Source organism: Solanum tuberosum, unplaced genomic scaffold (genome assembly GCF_000226075.1).
Source record: "Solanum tuberosum cultivar DM 1-3 516 R44 unplaced genomic scaffold, SolTub_3.0 scf00367, whole genome shotgun sequence".
Classification (NCBI taxonomy): Eukaryota; Viridiplantae; Streptophyta; class Magnoliopsida; order Solanales; family Solanaceae; genus Solanum; species Solanum tuberosum.
This window is the reverse complement of record NW_006239293.1, coordinates 434,830-445,924: the sequence shown is the minus strand read 5'-3', so window position 1 is coordinate 445,924 and position 11,095 is coordinate 434,830.

Below are 11,095 nucleotides of genomic sequence, written 5' to 3'. Positions count from 1 at the left end.
TATATATATATATATATATATATTGGTATCATTAAGGTTTCTTGTTTAAAAATTACTCGTTAGTCGATGATACAATAAATATATATATATATATTGATTTAGTATTAGTTACGCAAAATTATCAGTTTTAATGATACAAATATAGTATGTGATACTAATTTAGTATCAGTTAAGCGAAAATTATCAACGTTAATGAAGGGGGTATGGGTTGTAATTATTTATGAGAGAATGGGTATTTCTTGAATTACTTCGGGTTTGGGTATGAACATGTACTTATTTTGGGTTTTATGACCCATTTATGTAGTTTTTCCTTAAAAATACCCATATTTTGATAATTATATTATTATCGCTAAATAACTGCCATTACTGCAAGTAATGGTTCTCTTTCCCGTCTCTCTTTGTGTGTTTGTGTGTGTTGACAGTGGAGAAATAGATGTGCTAAAGCTACACTATCTTGCAGTGTTTCAGTGTGTTACCAACTGTAATTCAAGTAAAATGTGTGTCATTTCCGGCTAATTACTAGACAATTTCCATTCATTTCAAGTGTGAAAGAGTTTCCACCATTCTCCAAGTCATAGTTATAAATGTTGTGGAAGTCAAAGTTGAACAAATTATAATGGGAAAATGTATAAGTACCCCCAGCCTATGCCCGAAATCCCAGAGACACACCTAACCTTTACTATGGTCCTATTACCCCCTTGAACTTATTTTATATATAATTTCCTACCCCTTTTTGGCCTACGTGGCACTATCCTTGAGAAAATAGTCCACACGCGCTGGGCCCACAAGATAGTGCCACCTAGGCCAAAAAGGAGTAGAAAATTATATATAAAATAAGTTCGGGGTAATAGGACCTTAGTAAAGGTTAGGTGTGTCTCTGGGATTTTGGACATAGGCTGGGGGGTACTTATGCATTTTCCCAATTATAATTATAGACTTACCTTATCGCACAAATATTGAATTAATTTGGTACTGTAATGGTATAGCTTTTTTTGAGAAAATCAAAAGTCAAAATTACTGATCAAAGTTTTTAAAATTGTACTTTATCATTACCATGAACACTCCTAGTTGTTGGTATCTCTATTCTTTTGTAAAGAACCTGTATCTGAAAATTGTTGGGGATTTCAATCTACAACACGAAAGTTTAGGGGCTAATTATCTACCTTTTCGTGAGATTTTGGTATTACAACTTCTGTCATTTTTCAATCACAAGATACATGGCAGAGTCATACGTATAACGATTCTAGAGAATCTGTCGTATCACTAATTATTATATTTTTTTGAAAATTTCAAAATCATTTTTTTGAGCATCAACAATCTTTTTATTGCCTCTTCCCTGAATTTCTTCTCCCGTTTTTATTAATTTGAATTTCAATTTTTTGGGATCAACAATGATAAGTACAAACTTTTATCATATATACATAGAAAAAATAAGAGTAATAGTAATAGTAATACTAATAGTAATAGTAGTAACAGTAATAATAATAGTAACAGTAGTAATAATAATAGTAATAGTAATAATAATTAAAAAATAGAAAAATAACAAACAAGGGAAAAAACAGGGCAATGAAATGAGGAAAGGACAAGCCAAAAAGTAGCAAAAAACATAAAATATCTCAGTCATTTTAAATATTTCTCTCAATTCAAATGTATAGTTTAAAAGAAAAATATAAATTGTATTTTAAAATTATCTCTCTCTCAGGGTATTATTGTCATTACCATAAATAAAAGTAATTTTTTTTAGGAATTCCATAGTGTAAGGAGCAAATTACATTCTATCCCTACTAATTTTCAATTTATAAAAATCCCTAAAATTGTTGTCATCTGGATACATCACATTTGATACATTATACAACTAGTTTGTTGAGATTAAAAAGGAAATTAAATATAAAATTAAATGTCAGTTTCCCAAATCATGCAAATCAAATTGAAGTCAATCTCTTCCAAATAACAGCTTCAAACAATTCAAATTTCAAATTTTCTTCTCTCAAATCTCTCCCAAATCGTAATAGATTAAAAAAAAGTCGACAATTTTATGTAGTTATGTATCATACACCAAAAACACTATGAGTATGATATACAGTGATTTATTTATAAAACAATGTTGCAGATACTTAACAATATGTGATACATCACAACATCATATACATAACTATGAATATGATATAAACTAATTTGTTATAAAATATTAGTGTTTATGTATCAACATAGTAAAATATAACGAATTTTGTAATAGTTGTGTACCCAATACATAACTCTGAACATGATACATGTTAATTTATGTTTCAATAAATTAAGGTCATGTATCAAAACTAATATTTGAAAACTATATATTGTAAATGATAAAATTGTAATGTATCATAAAGGTGAATTATACATTAATTGAAGAATCAAAATCAACTAGATACATTAAAAGATCTAGTGAAAGAAACAAAAACATCAAAAAAAAAACACAATAATCAACGATATGATCTGCTAAAAGCAAAAAGAAGTGATGAAAAATCAATCCACACTTTCTCCTTTGCTCTGTATCGATACTCTTGTAGCATTTTTTCACTTTCAACAATGGTGTCACTCATGGATCTCGACCCAAAGCCCTTAGTGGAGCCACCAACAACTCTTAATAAAATTGTAATGTATCATTATGTTGAAACAAATGCATTATACATTAATTTAAGAAACAAAAACAACTAGATACATTAAAAAAAAAGAGAAAAGGCATAAATTCACCCTTGAACTTGTTTTGAAAAGTCAGTTACACGTTTAGACTATTATAGCGACCTATTACACACCATTCTTATTCAAAAATGAATTTTTTTACCCCCTATAACTGACGTGGCAAAAAAAAAAACACGTTAAATAAAAAATAAAGTAAAAAAAATAATCAAATCTTCTTTCTACCCACCCCCACACTCCCCGACTCATCTTCTTCTTCATCACAACATCCCCGCCATCTTCTTCTTTATTTTTTTCCCATTATTTCCCATATCTGAGTTTCATCCACCCCTTCCCCACCTCACCCATCTCCACCTGAATCCTCTTTCCCCCCACCCCCCATCTCCAATTACATTCTATTTTAATAATTATTTGATTTCACCATTTTCATTATATCTAATTTTACTCTTTGATTTTGTTGGTGGTTGATAAAATTGAAGATTGATTTTAAAAAATAAAGTATAATGACGGATCTATAGGTAAATATTGAATTTTGTGGTGGATCTCTATAATTTTTGTGGGAACGAATTGAAAGTGATAGTGTGATTTTGATGATGGGTTTATTAGTAGATAGTGAAATTTGTAGTTGGTGTGGTGAGACAGGAGCTTGCAAAGCTTAAAAAGAAGGATGCAACTTAAGAATTTTCAAGTAGGGACAATTTTGAAAGTTGAATTTCACCTCTGCGAATAAATCTATTTACCTGAAGAGAAAACTCCGTTTGTTTTGTTTTTATTTCTTTTCCATTTTTGCTTTGTTTTAGATTTGCTGGGAAGTTATTTTTTGGCTCTATGATGGCGGATGTTTTGTTTTAAAGAATTCTTGTTGAGCCATTTCATATTATTTTGTTGCACTAGAAAAAAAAAAGATTTTAAAGGTGAAATATACAGATTTGGTATTAATATGATGGCAATGTTAGTGGTTCCACGGTGGTGTTCATGGAAGAAAAACAATTGAATGACATGAATAATTTTATTTGAATTTTGGCATGGCATCTAATGTGGCAATGAGATGGCATTAATGTGGTGCAAGTGAGATACACTTTCCATTGTGAGCAGAGGCGTTTCTAGAGGGGGTGCCGTGGGTTCACGTGAACCCATGCTCCTCTCTCTAGATCGTGTATAGTAGTGTTATATTTTAAAAATATTTAATATAGATGTGTGAACCCATGTGTAGAAATCTCATGTCTAGGATTAGAGAAATCAAGGATTGTATTGATAAAAATAATGTTGAGTTACAACCTCCTTCTATAGGAGAGAATTGTAGAGTCCTAAGTTAACTATACTTAAAGTCCTACTACAATACCTATTACTACTATATAATAATAATAATAATGCAAATATAAATAATCTAATCCTAGTTGTACTATAATCCTGATCATAATCTAATCCTAGTCGTAATATAATCCTAATTAATATAAATAGTTTAATCCTAGTGCGACTCTAATTCTAAAACAGTGTTGTAAACTCGTCAGTCAGCTTCGTTGGACCTGTTCCTTTGACATGTTCCAATCGTCAGCTTCCTTCTTCATCAACACTTGTTGTAGACACGTCAGTCAGCTGCGTTGGACCTATTCCTTTGACATGTTCCAATCATCAGCTTCCTTCTTCTTCAACACTTCCCCTCAAGCTAGTGAGTAGAGGAGCGGTTACTCCTAGCTTGATTCGAATACGCAGTAAAAATAAAAACTTTGAATACCCAGCAAAAACTTATTTTTGTCAATGCTTCGGTATGAATGTGATGTCTATTTCTCTAGAGTTGATGTTGTTGTTTCTTCTTTCCTTGCCTTTTTGGGCAGAGAATACCATGTTATGATTTTGTTGTGACACCTTTTTTTCATCTTCCCTTATATCAAAACTTGTGAGAGTATAAACAAATTAATTAAGGGTGGAATATGGTGTCTTATCTAATATGACAAAGGTCTTGTATTTGAGACCTACACCTCTAGAAAAATTAATTATTTTTGTTGCTTGAATATAAGCTTTTTCCAAGCATTCCCACATCTCCTTGACAGTTGAGCAACCCACAGTTAAGTACATACTTTCTTTGGTCAAGGTGCCTGAGATCCAACTCCTTAGCAACATATCTTTCTCCTTCCAATAATCAATGGTGCCAATATCTTTTGTATCTTTCTCAACCGCTACAACTTTCCCAGCAGTCTGTGCAGTGGAATAACTACTTTTACTTGGTTCATTTTCTGTGATTTGAATCAATTGGGATATGTGTGTCCTCTTTATGAGGTAGTTTATTGTCTTAAGTTTAATGGAGCAAGCGATAATGAGTTGGTGAAGTAAGGAGGTCGACATATTTTTGGTAGAAGTGGTCATTGCAACGTGTGGTTTTTTTTTTTTTGATCAATACTCAGAGAGCGGAGGAGCTTTTATGCTCTGAAACCATGTAGAAATCTCATGTCTAGGATTAGAGAAATCAAGGATTGTATTGATAAAAATATGTTGAGTTACAACCTCCTTATATAGGAGAGAATTGTAGAGTCCTAAGTTAACTATACTTAGAGTCCTACTACAATACCTATTACTACTATATAATAATAATAATAATAATAATGCAAATATAAATAATCTAATCCTAGTTGTACTATAATCCTAATCATAATCTAATTCTAGTCGTAATATAATCCTAATTAATATAAGTAGTCTAATCCTAGTGCGACTCTAATTCTAAAGCAGTGTTGTAAACTCGTCAGTCAGCTTCGTTGGACCTGTTCCTTTGACATGTTCCAATCGTCAGCTTCCTTCTTCTTCAACACCATGTTCAAAGTATATTATATAATAATGCGATGATGATTGGGTGCACCTCTCTGAGTGAGGATATAAATTTAAATCTTATATATATCTTGTCTCTGTGAGTAACACCTTTCCAAGTAGTTATCGGTTACACTTTTGACATTTCAGCTAATTTTGCTTTTGTTTTTTTCCTTTAGTCTTTCAAAATTTTCAAATGTGTTACATTGAAAATTCCTAAAAAATTAACATTGTAATTTTTTATATAATTAAATCAAATGTGTATATTAAAATTTAAAACTAGTAGTATTATACATTTTGAACCTATAATTTTTAAAATTTAAAGGTTCATATACGAACTAAAAGTCAAATTGATCAAATTTATATTTAAAATATATTTTTTCGAAATCGTACACCCATCTAGCTGAAATCCTGGATACGCCTTTGATTGTGAGAGTGGTACTATACATCGCAGGTAGTAAATAAATTCACTATTTGGTAGTATAGGTGTGTAATAGGTCATTGTGATAGTTTAAGTGTGTAACTGATTTTTCGAAATAAGTTCAAGGGTGAATTTATATCTTTACACTTTATCTTTTGCTCTGTATCAACTCCCGTAGCTTTTTTTCACTTTGACCAATGGTATCACTCATGGATCTCGATCCAAAGCCCTTACCGGAGCCGCTAGCAACTCGACCTTTTCCTCCCTTTTTGGGCATTTTTCACAATCTATTTTGAAGTTGAAGATGCATTTGTAGATGAAAAAGCTATAAAAAAAAAGAAGGGGTACCCGATGAAGTGGAAAGAAAAAAATGGATGAAGAAGAAGAAGAAGAAGAAGAACTATCTCTTCAATAACTTGCATTTGATAAATCAGAAAGAGAAAATATCTAAAATTCAAAAATAGAATGATCGAGATAATTGGTGATACCTTGGAGTGATTTTTAAATTCTTTTATTTCAATTCACTCGGTTCATATAATAAAAATAGATGTTTCATTTTATTTGTTTAGTTTATTATATCAAGAAAAGTTATTATTTTTAAAATTAAATAACTATGTAAAATATATATATTTTTTCAAATTTAGAGTTCCAAAGCAATATTAATAAGATTAGTATGATAAAATACGCTTTTAATTGAAATTTTGTTAAAGGATATTTCGGATCACTATGATCTATGGACCAAGTAATATGAAATAGACGACGCACAAATCACTATTCGAGCTTTTCATACTACAAAATGTGTGAATGCCCTTATAATTCAAATATTTTATAATAGTTCGGACCAACAAATTTATAATCTTTTCTTGCTAATAAAATCACTAGTTCACTACTATTTGAATTGATGCTCCTGAGATCATAAAATAAAAAAATTCTACTAAACTATTATTTCAAATGATTTTTTGGTGAAATTTAATCCCCTAAATAACATGAACTAAAGTAAAAGTGATCTAAATTCTAAAAAACACATAATTGAAAATAATTACCTTTTAATGAAAAAATTATAATTCAAAATTTTAATATAATATTATTGGGCCCCTTACTTTAGCACGGACTACTCTTAACTAGTATATATAATAAAGAAAAATAGTTTACGATGTGGTTGAGCCAAATGTTGAGCCAAATGTTGAGCCAAATGTTAAGCTATTGATAAGTCACTTGACATTTTTAGGAAAAAGTTAATATACTTTGTTAAAAAAAATATTTAAAAGATTAAAAGTATTTTAATTTTAAAATATTACTCTCTTCGTCCCATTTTATGTGAGGTAGTTTGACTCAGAGTTTAAGAAAGAAAGGAAGACTTTTAAAACTTGTGATCCAAAATGAATGATAGAAATTTGTGTGGTTGTAAATCATTTCATTAAGGGCAAAAAAGACATTTTACAGTCAAATTGTTACTTAATATAGAAATGTGTTATTCTTTTTTAAATTGATTAAAAAGGAAAGTAAGTCACATAAACTAGGACAGAGGAAGTATATCTTTAGAAAAGGAAAAAAGAACGGTTAACTTAAAATTAGAATTCCATGGTTAAGAGTTCTAAATGAACTCTAATTATTTCACAAACTTATCCTTTCAGATATTATAAAATGTATTTAAATATACTTAATTTAAATATTAAATAAAAATAATAATAATAAAATATATTAATACAATAACAACAACAACAACAATAATAATAATAATAACCAAAAAAATGAATATTTTTCATATAAATTGGATTAGACGTCGGGGTATTAGGGTCATGGGGTGGTGCAGGGCCGACTCAATAAGATTGGGGGCCTCAAGCGAAACTTAAGATAGGGACCCTAATACTTTATACTTTTCATCATATATACTTTTATTTAAAATCTACTTTTAACTTCTAGCTTTTTTAGATGTGAAGTCATTGGCTACGGTTTTATAATAGATTTTTTTTAATAATTCCTTTTTCAATTGATAATATAGCTAATTCATTCAATCTCTCTTGAGACATTGTTGATCTTAAATAAGATTTAATCAATTTTAGTTTCAAAAAAGATCTTTGGGCTGAGACAACGGTTACAAGAACTTAACATTATTTTATAAGCAATATGTATATTTAGAAAATAATCAAGTTTTTTTATTTCATTGAGTATTTTCATTACATCATTATCTTCCACGTATATTACTTCTCTTAACACTTTTAATTCAAAAAATAAATTTAAACCATCAATATCAAAATAACTGTTACTCCATCCATTCCTATTTAGTTGTCCATATTTCCTCTTTTAGTTGTCCCTATTTAGTTGTCCATTTTGACAAATCAAGAAAGGACAACTAATTTTTTTCCTATTATACCCTTATTTAAATAAAGTTGTCATAAATAAAGTAAATAAACTTATGAACTTTCCAACATTGATTAGTTATCTTGAGTTAATTTATTTTGGAATTGTAAATTGTACTATAAGGGTAAAATTGTAACTTCACTATGCTAATCATTGTTGCCTTAATCTGTGTGTCATTTCTAAAGTGGACAAATAAATAGAGACGGAGGGAGTATGTGTTAAAAAAAGTTTAAGGTTAAGACAATGTTTTTTTTAAAATTCTCTTCATCTAGTGATCCCAATTTACAACTAAATAAGAAACCAATGATTTAGTTATCAATATTTTCATCAAACTGTTTCTTACAAAATTCAGGTTTTATATTAATTTCAAATGCATTTCCTTAGTACAAATCATAGCACTCACAGTACATATAATATTTTAAAAAAATAATATTTATAAGTAAAAAACATTAAAAATGAGGCCCCAAACGGTGACTTTAGTGGCCTAGGGGTTGAGACGGCCCTGGGGTGGTGGTGGTGAAGGTGTGGGGAGTGTAGAATATTTTTTTTAAAAATAAAATAAATTTGTGGGGGGTGGGATGCATGTAGAGTAGACCATTTTTTCCGTATTTTATTGAGAAATGATGTGATAGTTGATTTTTTTTTCAAGATTATATAATTTTAACATGCTCGAATGAGACATTCCAATATAAAAGAATTAGTTTAATATTATTCGCACATCGCGCAAGTACGTATACTAATGTTATCGAATAATAATTTTTATTAAAATATTATTCAATTAGAATTCTTATGAAAAGATTGTCAAGTTAAAATTCTTATAGAAAAGATGGACTAGAAAGGGACCACTAGCTATCCTACACTAGTCTTAAACTGATTGAGCTAGTTAATAATAGTGTTGATGGTCTAACTCTTAAAAGTTGCTAATGGTTGATTATTGTCTTAATTTTTTGAAATTGTAGGGTTTATAGTGGCTACTATATACTTCAACTTTAAATGAAAAATTGAAGGGTTGTTGGTGAGCAAGGATGGCTTAAGCATATTAATGGCCTAAAACAAAAATTAAACGGGGCCTTAAACTTATATTATTAATAACTTTTATATAATTGATTTCTTCTAGTTTTTAATTGATAATATAACCATTCTTATTTTAAATTATTTTTCATAAGATATAGTACTCCAAATATGTCAAATTTCTTTAAATAATTCCTTCATTTTTCATGAAAAGATTACTTTTTCTACAAATAGTATTCAATATTTGTTAAAAAATAATAACTTATAACCTATTATTATTAAAAATGAGGTCCCTTAAATTTGGATTTTGGAGGCCTAAGGCACATGTCTCTCTTTTAACACTGTCGAGCCGCCCTGTTGGTGAGTTAAATATGCCCCCACATATGTTGGAGGTAGGACTGAATATTCATTTAACATTGATTTTGATCATTTGTTTATTTAAAAACTAGTAAATATTGCTAAGGAATATGAGATTACTAAGTTAGGAACAACTTATATTGCACCAAGGATGGTCTTTTGATAAAATTAACAAATGATAGGAATTTGTTAGACCTTGATATACAATTAAATAATGTGTGCAATGACTCTACTTTTGGGGAGGATATCAAGCATATTAAACTTATAGTAGTTGGTGGGGATGATGATGATCAATCATCAAAGCTAAGTGGAGAAAATGTTAATATTTGTATTTCAAATCCACCACTACTTAATGGTTGCAGATGTAGATCTAGCAAATATTTCTTCTTCTAAAAGGCTGAACGCTGCTGCTGCCAGTAATGATTTTGAAAGGTATAAAAAAGTAGTTAATGGTTATTTAGAGGGATAAAACTTCAGTGATGGTGACTCTGAAGAAGAAGACGGAAGTAATGAGTTTGAATCTAATGATTATGAAAGTGATGATAAGGCTCGTGCTAAAAAGAAACCAAACAGACTTAGCTTATTGGTGATGCACAAAGATATTGGATAAAGGCAAAACAAATTTAAAGGACAAATTAGGAGGTGATGATGATGGGGCCATATTATGACTCATTAAATGTTTATAGTTTTGTTAGTGAATCTGAAGGTGAGAAAGTTAATGATGATGAAAAAAATAGAGGGCAGCTGAGGGCTAAGAGAAACAATAACAGAGTAGCATATGATTCAGATTGTGAAAAAGTTACTTGTTAGGTAGGTAAAATATTTGTAAATGTTAATGAATTTATTAAAACTTTAACCAAATATGCATTTAAAGAAAGGGCTCAACTAAAAAAGAAGAAGAATGAACAAAAAAGGTAAGGGCAAAGTATAGAAGAGTATGAAGCACAAGAATTTGTTAGATCTAAATCTGTAGTTGGTATTGCATTAAGTACTGATTGATTTGGAATATGAATAATGACATATTCTTTTTTAAAAAAAAACTGGTAACTTGGATGACATATTCTTTATTTTTCTCACTTGGCTTTATGACTGACTATCACCATCTCCACCAATAATTAACCGTAAGTTTAGTAGGTCCTATATCCTCCTAAAAAATAGAGTCATTGCACTTATATTGCTATTGTATATTTCATTATTTAATTATACACCAAGGTCTAACAAATTCTTATCATTTGTTAATTTTATCAAAAAAATCACCTTTAGGTGCAATATTAGTTGTTCCTAACTTAATAATCTCAAATTCCTTAGCAATATCTACTAGTTTTAGGATAGACAAAATGATCAAAATCAATATTAAATGAATATTCAGTCCTACCTCCAACATATACATGGGTCATATTCCACTCACCAGCAACCCTCCAATTTTCCATCTAAAGTTAAAGTAGTGTAGTAGCCATCATAGAACCTACA